The sequence below is a fragment of the Plectrocnemia conspersa genome, unplaced genomic scaffold, assembly GCF_051122295.1.
Source record: "Plectrocnemia conspersa isolate PC_06_02 unplaced genomic scaffold, ASM5112229v1 ptg000001l, whole genome shotgun sequence".
Classification (NCBI taxonomy): Eukaryota; Metazoa; Arthropoda; class Insecta; order Trichoptera; family Polycentropodidae; genus Plectrocnemia; species Plectrocnemia conspersa.
Window position 1 is genome coordinate 3,132,098 of NW_028277165.1, and position 17,780 is coordinate 3,149,877.

Consider the following 17,780-nt stretch of genomic DNA (forward strand, 5'->3'; position numbering starts at 1 on the left):
TACTCAAAACAATGCGTAGCAACATATTATACAAATTTAAAAGTGATAGTGAATTGCAAAATCGTCTCGGATAGAAGTATATAAAAGATAATGTAATTGAAAAGTAGATAAGTAAAATATTTGTTTAAGCACCTCATAAAAATATGCCCATTGTGCCACCAATTTTTTCCGCCGCTTGTATATTAACTAATAATGCGTTTTATATTAAAAAAAAGACCAATACCCCAAAAACGTTTTGCTTTTTTAAAAATATTTTTTATTAATTCATAGTACAAAGTAAATTACATTACCATATTACTAAGTAAAAATAAAACAATTTTTTTACACTTATTAATTTTATGTTTCAATCATAATAGCCTAATATTTTCAAGACTTTCCAAGCTTCCAAAATTTATATTTTTATCTACAACACTCTTTTAGAATTGTATAATATTTAATTCATAAAAAAATTGTATTAATTACATATCTTTTTAAGTCCACTCTTAATAAACCATATGGCGGCCGTGAATGACGTCCGGACGGCGGCTTCTATCACGTACAGCCGGCATATTTGCGCGCGAACGAAAAATGTGCCAAATAATCGCAATTTTTTAATTGTCATATTATTAAAATTACGCTACTGATAATTATAAAAGTTTGTGTGGGCACTTACCAATACAATATCAGTGAAAACTTTTCGGTCGTAAATATTCAATTTACGCAAAATATTTGTCGGCTTTTGCAAAATGCCATAAGGCATAAAAATGATACTTCAGAAAACGAACACCACATCTGTGTCGCCGTCGATTCTAAATAAGAATTCGTTATGGTCTGACATTTATATAAACCGATCTAAGAAAATACATTAGGATATTCGAAACGATTTTTTTAAACAAAATCAAGTACCACTAATTATTTTTTAATTATTTAATTTTATATGAAAAAACTATATAATAACGATATCTGTTGGAAGAATATACTATGAAAAATATAATTAATCCCTTTTGGTGCCCTAAAATATTCAAAGATGTCAGTAAGAGTCTGTTGAAGTTCCCGATAAGCATGTTGTATTATAACTTGACCACGTGACCACGATGCAGCGCTCGACATGCGTGTTGACCATAGGACGCCTACGCGCATACTAAAATTGAACCGAGTTACTCGTTCTATCTCAGTTTGCGAAACAACATATCATTATCTCTCTCACTCTCGTCATTTAACACGCGAGTGAGCGAAAGAGGAACTATCTCACCGCTCGCGCTTGAAAGAGCAGCTCCGACTTCGGTCCCTTTGACTCCGATCCTTTTGCCGACAATGTTCGGAAGCGCTCGAAGCTGGCCAAGTCGACTAAATTAGTACGAATAATATATTTATTGAGTTAGCTTGTTTTAATTAATTCAGTAATTTAATACAAAGATCAGTAATTTTAATTTTATTATATTTTTAATAAAATTGTGTTATTAAGTGAAATAGCTAATAATATTTTCAGTAAATATTAGTATTTTTATCATTAAACTATTATAAAATATGTGCTTCTGGCCATTTCTCAATTTTATAAAAATATAAATCACATATAATTCTTTGAATAGTATTATAAATTTATATATCTGTCATAAAAATATGTTAGTTTGAATTTTTTGTTATTACGGATTAACCCTTGAATTGAGAGTGAGTAAGAGTCTAACTCCGATTATCGATTTTTGCTATTCGACATCATCATCAAAGAAAAATTGATGTATTAATAATTGACTGCATGGTGTATGCTTCAAAGGCAAATAACACTTTTATGTGAAAATATACATATATGTTATATGTACATCAATTACAATTTGCTTGGCAACTAAAAGGTTAATAATTGCAATCAGAGCTTCACTAACAGTCTATCAAAAAAATATTTATCATTAATGACAAAGTTATTCACCATTAATTTGTTGCCATAATAATAATTTTTTAAAACCCCTAATTATGGTATTTTAAAATTAGGACTTAGGATCAAACGTAATATTCGTAAATTAAACACGTTGATTCCTTTTTTACTTTTATATTGAATGCGGTTTTGAGAAAAAAAAAATTTGGGAAAATATATATAAATCGATGCGTATGATAAAAAATGTATGTAAGGTCGGAATAGCGTATTCTGTAAAGTCTAGACTGTTAACTCAGAGGTCACGGGTACGAATCACAACATCAGACTCGAATTTAAATATATAAAAATGCGCTATTAATAAAAACCTATCCAGCTGAAAAATGTCATATATATATTGAATACAATTTGAGTGAGTTCCGACACCTTTTTATTTTAAAAAACAATGAGCTAATTTTTATAAATAAATAATACAAATCATTTAGGTATTACTTAAGTAAAAATGCAAGGAATGCAACATTTTTTAATAAGTTTCATAGTATGATTGCATATTGTTATTTTCTCTGCGTTTTGCAACAATGACATCACATCACGGTCGAGTGGAAACATTATGTCACAAATATACGAGAACACTGTCCCTGTACTGCTATTACGCGCGTTATTCCTATTATTTATTATATGACATGTAATGGCTAACATGGCAGTCATGACATTCCCTCTATATTTATAACCTCTCAAATAAATATATACGTTCATATTTATGAAACATTTAATATACATATAACAAAATAAATCCTCAGATAATATTTGGCGACAGTCCGACGTAATCGAAGTTGATTGCAAACCAATGCTTAACCATGACTCGCGTTTTAACTGATTGCGTTAGTGGGTCGCAAGTTTTACCTCCACTCGGTTTTCCACCATAACTAAAACGTTTTTGGAACTCGTTCGACACTCTTCACACCCGATTGGTCGCTCATGTTGTGTCGCACAATTAAAATTAGCGACGGTCGTTCAGCACGGACCCATTGGTATGACTAAAAATAAAATCGAAATGCCACAATGCCGCACGACAATGGGTATATGTTTTTTTTTAATTTATGACTTCATAACCATGACTTCAGATTCCTTTTAAAAGCTATTTGGAAGCATTGTTAGGTATGTACAAAAGTATTCACGAGATGTATGATCAATCGCTGGAACGAAGAGTAAAATACAACCCCGGTTGACATCAAAACTTTGTTACGACTAACCGAGTAATTCAAATTATTGATGGTATTTCACAATAGTGCTGTAAATGATGCACAAAATACATAATTCGATCTAGTTCAGCCAAACAATCAACTTGAAGTGAAATTTTAGAAAACCATCAGTTTAAATTCTGTTTAGACTTTGGCTGTGAATAATATCATGTAGAAAACGTTTATAAAGCTAATGATTGTGACGTAGGAAGTAATTATATTGAATATTCACACCACGTAGTCGCATTGACTATTATCTACAGCCGCATCTGTCGGTGCGCTTACTTGAGAGAAGGGCAATTTCGAAGAAGAGTATCTTGAAGGTGTTGCCTCGGACCGCAGCATCCTTATCTCGATCATCTCGAGGGCAGTGTGAGCATTCTGTGGGCCAGTCATTATTACTGAGCCAACGGGGCGCACGCTAAAAACCGCACTTTGCGAAACAATCATAGTATTCGTTATTATACGGCATTTAGTCACGCGCGCATGCGAGCGTGCGTGATGTGTGTTGGTAGTCATGCCTTTTCAGAACCCGACATTCTAGGAATCTAATAATACGAGAGAGAACGATGCGTGAAAAGTTCTTTAAAAAACAACAATGATCGGCGTTCAAAAAGTCGTTTTAGACTTACGGTTAAATAGTGCGGTTTCTTCCGAGAATCGTTTGAAACGCGACATTGAACAGTCTTGAATAACGATTTACAAAAATGCCTATAATCATAAATTCTATTGAATTATTTTGTTGATATCATAAAAAAAATACATTAGTTCTATGTACAATAACAGTAGTATAACTTCCGATGATGAAGTTGAGATGATCAGAAATATATTGTTATATATTATATTTGCTTGTAGAGTACGCTCGGGATAAGGATTCCGGTTTGTTATTGTGTGCGTGAACTGTGTGGCTCAAAACAATTTCGCTCAGAATATTTAATTTTTTTATTTTAAAAGAAAATATAAGTATGTTTCTTTAACATACATACATCTGAGCTAAGTTGGAAATTTCAACGGACAATTAAAAATACATTATATAATCGAAGAAACCAGACATTGATGTCATTAATTAAATATTTGCAAAATTCAAAATCTTTCACTAGTCAAAAAAATAATGAAGTCTTTAGCTATTCTTCAAAAGCAAAAAGATATAAAATGGGGAAAGAAATTATTCGCAGATTGTTTAATGGCTCGACGACTCTATTAAATCATTAGAGTCCATTGAATAAATTAAAAAATTATCATTGGCGCAACGATAAGAATAATAACAGAGAATAGTGTAAAAAAACCATCAACGTACGGATTAATGGAAAAATATTTAAAATATTTTAATCCACGGGTAAGAGAACGAATAACTTACAGTGTATATTTGAAGCCTTGAATCAATTAACCCAGATATGCCCAAGAAATTTTGTTCTCTTAAAATTTCATTTATAAATAAAAAACAGTGGCACAAGTTGAGTGACCTATCCATGGGACAGTGTGCATATCTGGGCTTTAAATCAATATCAATACAAAATTATTTAAAATAAATTACTAGAGAAGATCGAACTTCTGTGCTACACTGCACTTTAATGACGAATACCAGCGTTGACGAATCAGCGACTGTCCTTAAAAGAGATAGCGAGACAACGAAGTACACGCTACATCGCTTCTCCCTCTCATATACATGTACACGCACACAATAACAAACCGGCATCCTTATCCCGAGCGTACTCTAAGATCATCGCACTTCGTACGAGTTTTGATCCAGCATACGTAGTTTTAGACTATAAGACGACTCGATTAACCCTTTTCGTAACTACTATTTAGCATAATTATATAAATAAGAGAATCTCCATTGTTCGTCAGAATTCCGTCAAATAATTTCAAACCATACGGTCAGTCATCTGATCGATAAATATCGATTTTCATCGAAATGCCGTGAATTTATAACCATATTCATCAAAATGAAAAGCATGTTGCAGGCATTTATATTACTACTTAGACTCCAAATGTTGCACTATTATGAAAAATGAATGTCATTTAATAAAATAATATGAATCTTAATGAAATTTAAATATTAAAAATGCTGTAATCACGTCCCTGATTCTAGTCCAGAAATACTCGGGTTATCCCTTCAAAAAAATCATGGATTTTTCAAAGAAGTTATATTTTCACTAATATAAATATTATTTAAGTTCACTAATTGTTTAAGTAAATACATACAAGCACAAATATAATTGAACTGATATGTGCTAGTAAAATTATATGCTACTCTAAAATAGCTTGATAGTTGAGAAACGTCTATTTTCTGTGTAAACCCAAACCTAACCTAACATAATTAAACTAATCGACCTTTACATAATGAAAAAAACTGTCAGTTGTAGACCGTAAATTACGCTTCACGTCTGTATAATTACAGCATATAATTTTACTACCACCTGTCAGATAAATTATATTTTTACTTACAGAAATATATATCTACCAGATAAATGTTATTCTGATATGATTTCACTGAAATCCAGTAAAAATATATTTTCACTATTAATTCACTTTCACTGTATCATACATAATTATCATTGCAGCTTGACAATTATGAAAGATATTCTAAAGTCCAAAATTTAATTACGGAAATATTTTATATTAGAAACAACTTATACACTTTTAAAATATTTTTTTATTTATAGCTTATTGTCACCTAATAAAAATTCTAATGCCTGCACTACAACACTAAGTCGTCCGAGACCTACGACTTTACCGAGACCACAAATTTCATATGCCGTCCGGACGGCTGCTTCTGTCACGTACAGCCCGCATATGTGCGCGCGATCGAAAAATGTGCCAAATAATCGCAATTTTTAAATTGTCATAATATTAAAATTACGCTACTGATAATTATAAAAGTTTGTGTAGGCGCTCACCAATACAATATCAGTGAAAAATTTTCGGTCGTAAACATTCAATTTACACAAAATCTTTGTTGGCTTTTGCAAAATTCCATAAGGCATAAAAATTATACTTCAGAATACGAACACCACATCTGTGACTATCCTAGAATTTATAGCCATCGATTCTAAATAAGATTTTTAATGGTGTGACATTTATATAAACCGATCTAGGAAAATACATAAGGATATTCGAAACGATTTTTTTTAACAAAATCAAGTACCACTAATTATTTTTTAATTATTTAATTTTACATGAAAAAAAATATAATAACGATATCTGTTAGAATAATATACTGTCAAAAATATAATTAATCCCTTTTGATGCCCTAAAATATTCAAAGATGTCAGTAAGAGTCTGTTGAAGTCCCCGATAAGCATATGGTATTATAACTGACCACCTGACCACGATGACCACGTGACCATTTTAAACTGAACCAAGTTACTCGTCTTATCTCAGTTTGCGAAACACCATATCATTATCTCTCTCAGTCTAGTCACTTAGCACGCGAGAGAGCGAAAGGGGAAGTATCTCACCGCTCGTGCTCGAAAGAGCAGCTCCGACTTCGGTCCGTTTGCCGACAACGTTCGGAAGCGCTCGAAGCTGGCCAAGTCGACTGAATTACCACCAGTTTACCTCCCATTCTAGGTAACCTCGGACAACTTCCGAGAGATTTTAGAGCAGAACCGAACTCGACCGAAGTAACCCACTATATTCTCCGTCCTTGGCCAACCTTGGCCAAATTCCAGAGAGTGTAGTGCAGGCATAAAACTAATTATATTTTTAGAACTTTCATTAGGTTTAGTCCAAAATACAAATTTAATCAACTTATCTCTCAGGGGAAAATAAGCAGAAGAATAAGTATAGCCAGACGTCACATCTCGCATATTGCTTCATAGTTTGCCTGCATTTAAATATTACACTATATTTTGAAAATATGCTATTTTTACCGATATTTCTACAGACTTCTAATATGAGACTATTGATCAAAATAATTCAAATCGAATTTTGGTCAATAGGAGTTCGCAAAAATAATTATCACTTCTATGATTATTACGAGACGTCGATATTTCGAAAAACTATGTCAAGAAATAGATTTTGACAAATTTTAATATTTTGCATTTTAACATTTTGCATAAATTTTGACAAATTTTAACATTTTGCATAATTTTGCATTATGTTAATAATGCAACGATTTCAAATAGAACAGATAGGATGGCGAAAGTTAAACCAATTATTGGTAATTTTTAGGTAAATTCAATAATATTTACAAGCCAAAGCAAAACCTTTCCCTAGATGATGGAGTGTAAAAAATAAAATAAATCTACCTAACCATGGTTAGGTAGAAAGTTAGATACAGGTTATATATGTAATTTTAAATTATAGACCGGAAATGCAGAAAGATTAGTAAATACGGTGATGATTGTACTAAACCCATATCTGGACAAGTGTCACCGTGTTTATGACGACAATTTTTATAATAGCGTTTTACTCGCAAAATTTTTTTTTGCAATAAACAGGACTTTGTAGAACAAACCGAAAAAACTAGGGTCCGCCAAAATCCCTCAAAATTATAAAATTAAATATCACACAGATGAAACATGCCAGAAAAGGTGAAACGCCTATCCAAATTTGGAAAACAAATAAGAAAATAAATGTCAGAATGATACCTGCTTTTTATAACAGCCAGGTGATAACACACACGGGAAAAAACAGAACAGTCGTATATGAAAGGACTATAAAAAATATATTAAGGTTGTTGATAGCAACGATCAATAACTAAAATTTAACCGAAAATTTTGAAAAACAATGGAATGAACAAAAAAAATGTTGTTTTATTCCATTGTTTTTTTATAGTTTATTTTAATCCGCATTGTTTAATTCGTTTCGTGTCTATCAAAATCTTAATCGTAACAGTAAAATTAAATTTAAAGATTTTCTTTTGAGTAAGGCTAAAGGATGCAGAATTCAGTGAAATCTGTCGATTCTAAAGACATTACACCAGTTTCTACTATATATTGTCGTGCCCGTGCTGTCGATCCACCAGAAAGGCTTTCGGATAAGCTAAAAAATTATCGGTCATAAAAATAATAAGTGGTGAGAAATATGTGAGAAGAAAATGTCGTGTTTGTTCTGCACATGAAATAAGGAAAGCTACAGCATACATGTGTAGAAGCTGTGAAATTCGTCTTCATATTGACGTATGTTTTTAAACGAATCAATCAAAATATTTTATTGAAATTGATAAGAAAGTGTAAATAATAATAATAAATATAAGTGTAATTATAAAAATAAATGTGTAGTGTATAAGTGTAAATAAGTGCCTATAAAAATATGTAAATTAGTGTAGTGTAATAAGTGTATATAAATCAAATGTGTTTGTGACAGTTGAATGCAGAAAATGGACGCCGAAAAATTTGGTGAGTGCAAATTATATTATATTATAAATGTATATTTTTTAAAAATCGTTTATTGGGGATGAAAAACGCATATTTATTCGTTCATTATTTTATTCTTCATAGCTTCTTTTAAGTGCAATAATATAATTGTTCTTAAAATATTTTACTCAATGACGGTTATAAATTGCATTTTCCCTTGGTTTCTTAATCTGTGAATCATTGCGGTTTTCTAAATAGTGAGGAAATATCAAAATAACAAACCGATAAAAAATGTTTAAAAGTTAATGGAACTATTTCTTAAAAGTTCTTTGATTACTGTGTTATCTAATTTATCTTCATATACCGTAACGTTTTTGCTTTTAAATTTTGTAATAATATACAGAATTTGAGGTGAAAAAACTTTGTTAATTAATGTACTATCAACCACAGATCTTTCGATTTATTTTATTTATATTTAGCTATTGATTTATTTTGAAGGAATGTACCATAAAATATTATTTTTTAAATGAAATAAATAATTATGGTGCATACATTTCGTAACAAAAAATCTCGTGCCCCAAAAAGGCTACGACTCTTTGCATTGCGACTCAATGGGATAAGACGAAAATATAATTTATTTTTCATTTGATATCATGTATAAATAGTATACTACCATATCTTATTATTATATACAGGCAAACTTGATGGTATCCCAGTATTTTTTAATAAAATAAAACGCATGACGCAGGACTCAAACACGAGTCCACGGGCGTCAAGCGTTAAAGAACAGAGCATTTCCACTACAATGGCGACGGCATCGCTTTTTACGTGAATTCTAAACAGGTACCTACTTGAATTTGGATAGAAAAAGGCATGTCATTTAATTTATTGAAACGGAAATATTATAAAAACGACCACTGACTGGCCAACTTTTGCTCCCTTCCCTGAAATTACGTTTCTGCCAAATCTAATATTCAATATTAAAATAAAAAATACAATATTCCTTGTTTTGGCCCCTCTTATTTTAGCACGATTTAAACAATTATCTGTGATATATATAGTCCGTCCATGATATGAACGCTCATCGTCACAGTATTGGTGAGAAAAAATAATAGGGTGACCATGTGAAATTACAAGTGCAATTAATTTTAACTTTTTTAATTTAATTTGTTGAGGAAAGTGTAATATATCACTTTCTTACTGACTTTATTTATTTATATACATATTTAACTCAAAATCATGATAGCAGTTTTGGTATCACTCTCCAGGTTGAATATCTGCTTAATATAATATTTTTTAAAATACCAATAGAATATTACAGGAATTGTTTTATTGATTACAAAATTACACCACATGACATACATTATAATTTTAAATTCAATTTCCAACGTATGGTCATACTACTCTTAAAACATCCCTGATTTAGTATTGGTGACGTTCTCCTATCGGTGTAAGCAAATTCGCGGAAAATTGTATATATATGCAAGCATGCGTACACGCACCCTTATTTCCAGCACAACGATGATGAGCACTAACATCTTGGATGGATTATATTTATATAATACGCTTAGATATCTTATTTTAAAAACCGGTAATATCCACACATAATATTTAAAAAGTTATTTGAAATTACAATTAATATTATTTCAGTCGATAATATTATTTTATTCCTTGATTTTAAAGAATAATGATTTCAATATTGGTTTAGTGCTTATCTTAACATATTTTTTTCATTTTTTTGTTCCCTAACTACACGCTCCCAAATAGCATGTCCCTAATTTTCCGTGTTATTGGGGATCTACTGTATGTATATATTTAATTAAAGAGTACTGAAATTTTCTGATTTTTATAATTACGAAACTTGGGATTCATGTTTCAAAAACCATGACAAGAAAATATCAGCGATGTTTTATTATCGATTATTTATATATTAACGATATTATTCCGTATAACTGTAGATACAAAATTAAATTTAAAGGAACATTGTAAACACATACATATATAGGTATATTATCTAGGATGAAAAGTATGTAAATTATAAATACAAAAATAATCTTATATATAATTGTTCTAAGCCGTCGCTTCCGGACGCGCATAACTTTAAACAAAACATTCTCCGTTCAATTCTATACTCTATAAATCGTATCGCTTTGTATGAACGGTGTGTAACAATACACGTAAACAAAGGAATTATAATAATAAATCAAAATAAAAATAAAAATTGAATTTGCTCCGATTGATTTTCGAGCCGCCGGTAATGCGTTCTGTTGTTTCGACCAATCAAAAATAAGCATTCAAATATTCAAATAGTTTCGACCAATAAAAAATAAGCATTCGAATTCAAATAGACAGTACCGTGACAACGCTTTTATTTAATAATAAAATTTTGCTACGCGACAATAATTTTCATTAATTCGTCATTTGACAGAATATAAATAATCGATTACAAATTAACTAGGTGTGTTATAACTATGTTAACTTAAATATATACATAATGTGTTGAGGATTAGAAGAATACATTGATTAAACTAGATAAACAATCTTCGTAATGAAATCTTCAAATTTTGAATTCCCGGCGACGGGCTCCGAGGCCGAAAAGTGAGTTTTTCCTTTTATAAATAATCGGATTGCAACTTAACTAGGTGTGTTATGACTATGAAAATTAAATATATAGATAATGTGTTGAGGATTAGAATAATACATTGATTAAATTAGATAAACAATCATAAAACAATCTTCGTAATGAAATATTCAAATTTTGAATTCCCGTCGCCGGGCTCCGGGGCCCAAAAGTGAATTTCTAATTTCTAATAAACATTATCATTGATTCCGATTTAATGCACAATTTTAAACGTGAACGTGTAATATATCCTTAGTATGTATGAGGATTGAAAGTTAATGTCGATCAAATCGGCGCTGTCGGCTATATATATCAACCAACGGACAGCTTATAAATGTGTAGTTCCTTGGATGTTATCTAATAAACGACAATTTACAATGATTATATATATGTGATCGCAAACCTGGAATAATCGATAGCCAAAATATCTAAGAGTGGGTTATTTTTAATTCCGATGTGGCAAAATATGTTCAATTTTTGTTCTTTGCCTTCATTCCTCTTTCGGAATAGTCAAATTCAAGATATTCAGTTACATCAAACTTATGTAGTATGTTCTTTATAAAAAGATAATACTTGCTGACAGTTACTTCAACATGAGAAGATTCACTCTTTGTTTATATATACAAATTCTACGTTGTGGCCATATAAGTCATCAAATTGCTCCCTCATTGCTTCTGAAAAATAATTAAAAACACCTTAGTCAAGAGTTAAGCATTGAACACATTATTACTACTAATATAATCCATAAATTAAATTTAAACGACAAGCGAAGAACAAAATTGACGGAAGATACTGTAGAGGATTAAACACATAGATTGACATATCTTCATCTTCTTCAAAATAGTCGCAATATGTCATATATTAATTGTTTGCCATACGTAAATGTTATTAGATCTATCCATGCTTCTGAAAATGAACTGTAAACGATACTATATAGTGGGTAAAATGTTACTTTGTTTAATTAACTTTGGTATGTATACCTTTAATTGTCCAATCACCGCTGATTGTCTTTTAATATTAGATCCTGGAAAGTCAATGGTAATTTTGTTAGAATAACCGTGACATATTATTCATATAACCAAACACTTACTGGCACACTCATAATTTATAGTTTTAATTATGTTATACACTTTAAATCATCTTCAATTGACACTTTGTATGAAAAATGCTTTGTTTAATTAACATATTTTACTGTTTATTGAATCGCACTAAGCTATATCCCGGCGCGCGCTTGACTGATGACAGAACTGTCAAATGTAAGCAACTGAGGGGATATCCCGATACATGATCGGGCCGCGCGCTTAAGAACGAACTACGAAATTGATTTTAACGATTTAAATTGTAAAACACTTATCAATATATGTTTAAAAATCATCAAATTCTAAAAAAAATATTTTTTAAAATATTTTTAGTTTATACGGTATTTAAAATATAATATAAATAATGTGGATTTTTATTAGCTTCTCTTAACAAAAAAAAATATGTACTTGAATTTTGGCGAACGTTGGCAATTTAAATTAATAGTTTTTGGAGAATTTTTAAAATTTCGCTTGAAAAAACATTTTAAAAAAAAAGGGGGAAAATTTCAAAATAAGTACTATTCATTACCAACCAACTACTAAACACATAGTGTTGCAAAAATCTCTCTTACTGACCCCTTTGAAAGGAAACTACACAAAATTGTAAAATATTTTATAACTAATTTAATTTTTTTAACTTATTTAAATATTTTTTAAATTATAAAGTTTTAAAATAAATTTTCAAGATTTATTCAAAATATTTTTTTCAACCTTAAAAATATTTTTTTATTTTATTATGGATTTTAAATATTCTTAATTTATTATAGATTTTAAATATGTTTAGCTTATTTAAATTTTAAATAATGTGAAAATTTTTTGCACTTATTAATTATTAAAATATATAATGCTGCGCAGATAAATCATTTACTTTAAAAAATATATAAATATAAATATTTTTTAATAAAAATTGACAAAGATCTCAAAATTATTATTATTTTTAAAGCGCACTTTTGGTCTAAAGTAACAGATTAAGTGCTTGATATTTTCAGTTTATTATTTCTTTCTAATTGGCTTTTATATTTACACATAAAACATATAAACAACTTTTTTAAATTATAAATCAACTTATGGTGTAACTAAAAAAAGTTCTTATTACTAAGATTTAAATTTATGATAAAATTGTGTTATATGCAATTTATTCATTGGTTCCGTAAGCTTCGCTGTATTGAGATTTCACTGTACAATTTTTAATTTATTATTATCTAGCTAAGTTCTAAACCTATTTATAAATGATATGCAATATTTAGATTTATCATTAAATATCTAAGTTTCAAATATAACGATAAAATTTAACGTTTCAAATCTAATAAATAATATAAAATGTTTTCTTCTGGAAATATTTAGTCAAGTTGTAAACCTATTTTCAAATGAATTGAAAATGTTAGTAGTTTTTTATAGATTAAACCATTTTGTCTATTATTGAAAATCCTAAATAATAATGTCCAATTTGGACCATTAATTTTTTTTTAAATATTTAATAAAATCAGAACGAAGCAAAAATTATATTTAAAACCCAAAAAGTTGAGGGTCCGGTATACGCACACTCGCTAGCTTTCGGTACCTCACGATAGTGAGGTACCGACAGCTAGTAACCTATAATAGTACTATATTGTACCGCTTCAATTATTATGCAACAATATTATATATGCTTAATAAATTAGATAAAATGATCTTGAAAAAATTACAAAATAGAGCAATGAGAGTAGTTTAAAAAAAATAGTTTTTTAAATTGATAGATTGGAATGGTTGAATTTGCGAGAAATATTTAAGGAAAATGTTTTAATAAGACATAAGGATATAGAGTACGCTCGGGATAAGGATGCCGGTTTGTTATTGTGTGTGTGACATGTATATGAGAGGGAGAAGCGATGTAGCGTGTACTTCGTTGTCTCGCTTTTTCTTTTAAGGACAGTCGCTGATTCGTCAACGCTGGTATTCGTCATGAATGTGCATTGTGACACAGAAGTTCGACCTTCTCTAGTGATTTATTTTAAATAATTTTGTGCTGATATTGGTTTAACCCAGATATGCCCACTGTCCCATGGGTAGGTTACTAAACTCGTGCCACTGTTTTTTATTTATAAATGAAATTTTAAGAGAACAAAATTTCTTGGGCATATCTGGGTTAATTGATATCAAGGCTTCAAATATACACTGTAAGTTATTGGTTCTCTTACCCGTGGATTAACATATTTTAATTATTTTTCCATTAATCCGTACGTTGTTGGTTTTTTTACATTATTCTCTGTAAGGCTTAAAAAAGTTATTATTCTTATCATTGCGCCAATGATAATTTTTTAATTTATTCAATGGACTCTAATGATTTAATAGAGTCGTCGAGCCATTAAACAATCTGCGAATAATTTCTTTCCCCATTTTATATCTTTTTGCTTTTGAAGAATAGCTAAAGACTTCATTATTTTTTTGACTAGTGAAAGATTTTGAATTTTGCAAATATTTAATTAATGACATCAATGTCTGGTTTCTTCGATTATATAATATATTTTTAATTGTCCGTTGAAATTTCCAACTTAGCTCAGATATATGTATGTTAAATGAACATATATTTTATTTTAAAATAAAAAAATTAAATATTCTGAGCGAAATTGTTTTGAGCCACACAGTTCACGCACACAATAAGAAATCGGAATCCTTATTCCGAGCGTACTCTACATAAATTTAATAGTAGAGATTGAGACAATTTAAGGATAGTTATTTATAAGAGAAAGAGTACGGCCAGGGGAAATCTCAAATTCTTTCTAATAAAATCAAAGGCAAGCTTAAAATTTTATTTATTTTGCTTTAAAAATTATTATAAGCGAGTGTCCTCATTTTTATTTTGCTTGTCTTATCGAATAAAAATGATTAAAAGCGAGTGTCCTCAGCTTCAAACAATTGTTACATCGCTATTTATGATAAAATATTTCAATATATATATTTAACATGTATGATATAAATAATAAATGAGCTCTAATATATTATATTTTGCATTTCACACACATCTAATTTTGTTGTTTTAATATCCATCTCACCTTTATTATGCTTCAAAATCGCTCTCATGGCTCTATTCTGTAACACGTTAACTACATTAAAAATATATTGTACCACAATAGATCATATGGGAAACTCATAATTAAATCATAAATAATTATTTTAGTTTCTTTACCTAACAGTCGACTCAACTAGTGTTTAAATAATATGTATAGGCAAAGAACCTTTTAATAGTAAATAGATAATGAAGGCATTCAATATTTATTTTAATAATTCAAATCCACCCAGTTCTCCCCTGCCAAATACGCATGTTCTGAACAACAACATGAGCATGAACATGACACGGCGCGAATCGAACTATTCAATCATTGTTTTCGCAACGCCCACTCTGTTTTGTATAAATAAGTAGGTATTGATGCAAGTTGAGAAACACTGTTCGAAAGTACCGACAATGCAATGTTGTTGAGACACCGGGATCAGTTCCAGGCGGCGCTGTTTATATTCAAACAAACTATACCCACAAGCACGATAGTTTCGTTTCCATGTGTCATGTGTCCAGACAAAATGGTTATTTTGTTTACAAAGTCTGGACGCGCTCTCCTGCTACAATTTGTCAACGTCCGGGTATTATTATATTCTTGAAATACGATGATATGTGGATATTCTTCGTGGTTCCTGTAAAAACGTAAATTTTCCTCTCAAGATTATTCTTTGCCTCTGATCATCAATATTTTGTTAGTCTGTCGTATGGTTGTTGAATGCTTGATATATGTATACATAAAAGCTGATTTTATTTTAAAAAAATGCTATTTTTTTAAAATAAAATCAACATTTTCCTATCTTTATAATATACTAGGCATAAACACATACATACAATTACTTAACCCTAATCTAGCCTACATTTCTCATATTCAACAATATTCAGATCTAATGTTGTTTACGAAATTTACAATAACATTACAAACATTATGCATTTTTGGTTTTTTAAGATGACTTGTTTTTCAATATGCCCTCACAAAAATACATAAAAATCATTTTTATTATTGATTGTGAATTGTATTGTACTTTTTTAATATAGATAACGGGTTTTTAAAGTTAATTATGTTAGGTTTTCTGGTTCAAAAACATTACTGTTATTAGATTTTTGAGGATGTTCTAACTTTTATATTCGTATACATATCTGTTCTACAGATTCGATAGCTAATATTTAAAAAAAAACAATTACTACAAAAAAAAAATACTTGAACCCTTAGACCGCCGACCGGTAAATTGTTAATTAGTCGCTGTACGCCATGCGTTTTTAGCGATATAATTTTTTGGCTACTTACTCTGTTTAACACATCAGTACAGCCAAAATACTCAATTTTTATATTTTAAAATTATATATGTATGATTAACATGGTTTAAACATTCTAATTATATCAATAAACAAACATTTTTAGTCGTATTGTTGGAAATATGAAGTGAACAAAACTAAATCTATTGGTCGGTCCGCGTGTTGGCTCGCGTACACACACCTACACACACATGCACGCGCGCGGCACTATACAAGCGAACGACAAGCAGGGTCATGCTCACACTGAAACAATTTTAATATACAAATCTGCAACGCATTTTTTCTTCGTCTGACCTACATCCTGTTATAAAAATTTACAAATCGACAAGATTTCTTTGATGCATACAAAATCACATATATCGTACATAAAAATAACCCTAATAACCAAACCGTTTGTTTTTGATCATTGGTGTTTGCAATTGGTTGTTGTTGAAGATTGTCATATTTCTTTATATATAAAAATAATAAATAATAAAACTTGATAGCAAGATACGATGTTACATTTAACTATATATAATTATATGTATAATTTATAATATATACATATTCTTCTTCTTCTTCCACGGCACTACAACCGGTGATCGGTTTTGCCATTTCCACCTAATTTCTTGTAGGGCTTCTAGATATATCTTGAGTTTTAGTATTTCTTCCGCTATTGTTTGCATTTTTCCTGGTTGTAATATTGCACATTCCAGCTTCCAAAATTGAAGTCCAATAGTTTATCTAGATTTCGATCGTCTAGGTCATTATGAATCGGGGCGGATTTATTATTTCTTTGTGATTTTTTCATAACTATTTGGATTTATCCACGTTGGTTGGTTTGCTCCATAATAGAAACTCTCCTCCTTTATCCGGGCTTGGGACCGGCAAGAGTGCAACATATCTACACTCCAGGCGGAATATGTAATATATATTACACACACACACACACACATATATATACAAAAAATAATAAGCTTTTCGACCATCGTGACGCATTGTGGTAACCTGTTAGGTCACGATGGTATTAATTTAATGTAAATAAATAAAGACATTACAAATAAATTATAAAATAATAGAACAAGTAAAATAAAATGATTCTACGACAAGGAATCGTTTTTGTTATTATTATTATTATTTAATATTTAATAAGAGTTATTATTGATATTTTATTAATTATATCTTATTTATATTTATTAATAAGTATTTAATAGTAATTATTATTATTATTATTTAATTATTACAAACAATAAAAACCAATCACAAAAACAGTTGACAATATTAAAACAGTCGAAATAACGTATAAATATATTCACAAGTATTTACAAATCACAATTATCATTGAAATATTGATGACATAATTTAATTTCGATTCATAAATTAAAGAA

The 17,780-nt window shown here is 29.8% G+C and overlaps 2 long non-coding RNA genes across 2 annotated transcripts in view; both read right to left on the reverse strand.

Annotated features, from left to right (window-relative positions):
- LOC148238455 (uncharacterized) overlaps positions 1-17,780 on the reverse strand; it is a 516,616-nt gene that overhangs the window by 258,711 nt on the left and 240,125 nt on the right. The window lies entirely within an intron of this gene.
- On the reverse strand, positions 11,607-12,221 carry LOC148238458 (uncharacterized). Its single transcript, XR_015810044.1, has 3 exons — positions 12,098-12,221; positions 11,988-12,031; positions 11,607-11,924 (listed from the first exon to the last, which is right to left on the reverse strand). It is a non-coding gene; the product is annotated as an uncharacterized LOC148238458 (long non-coding RNA).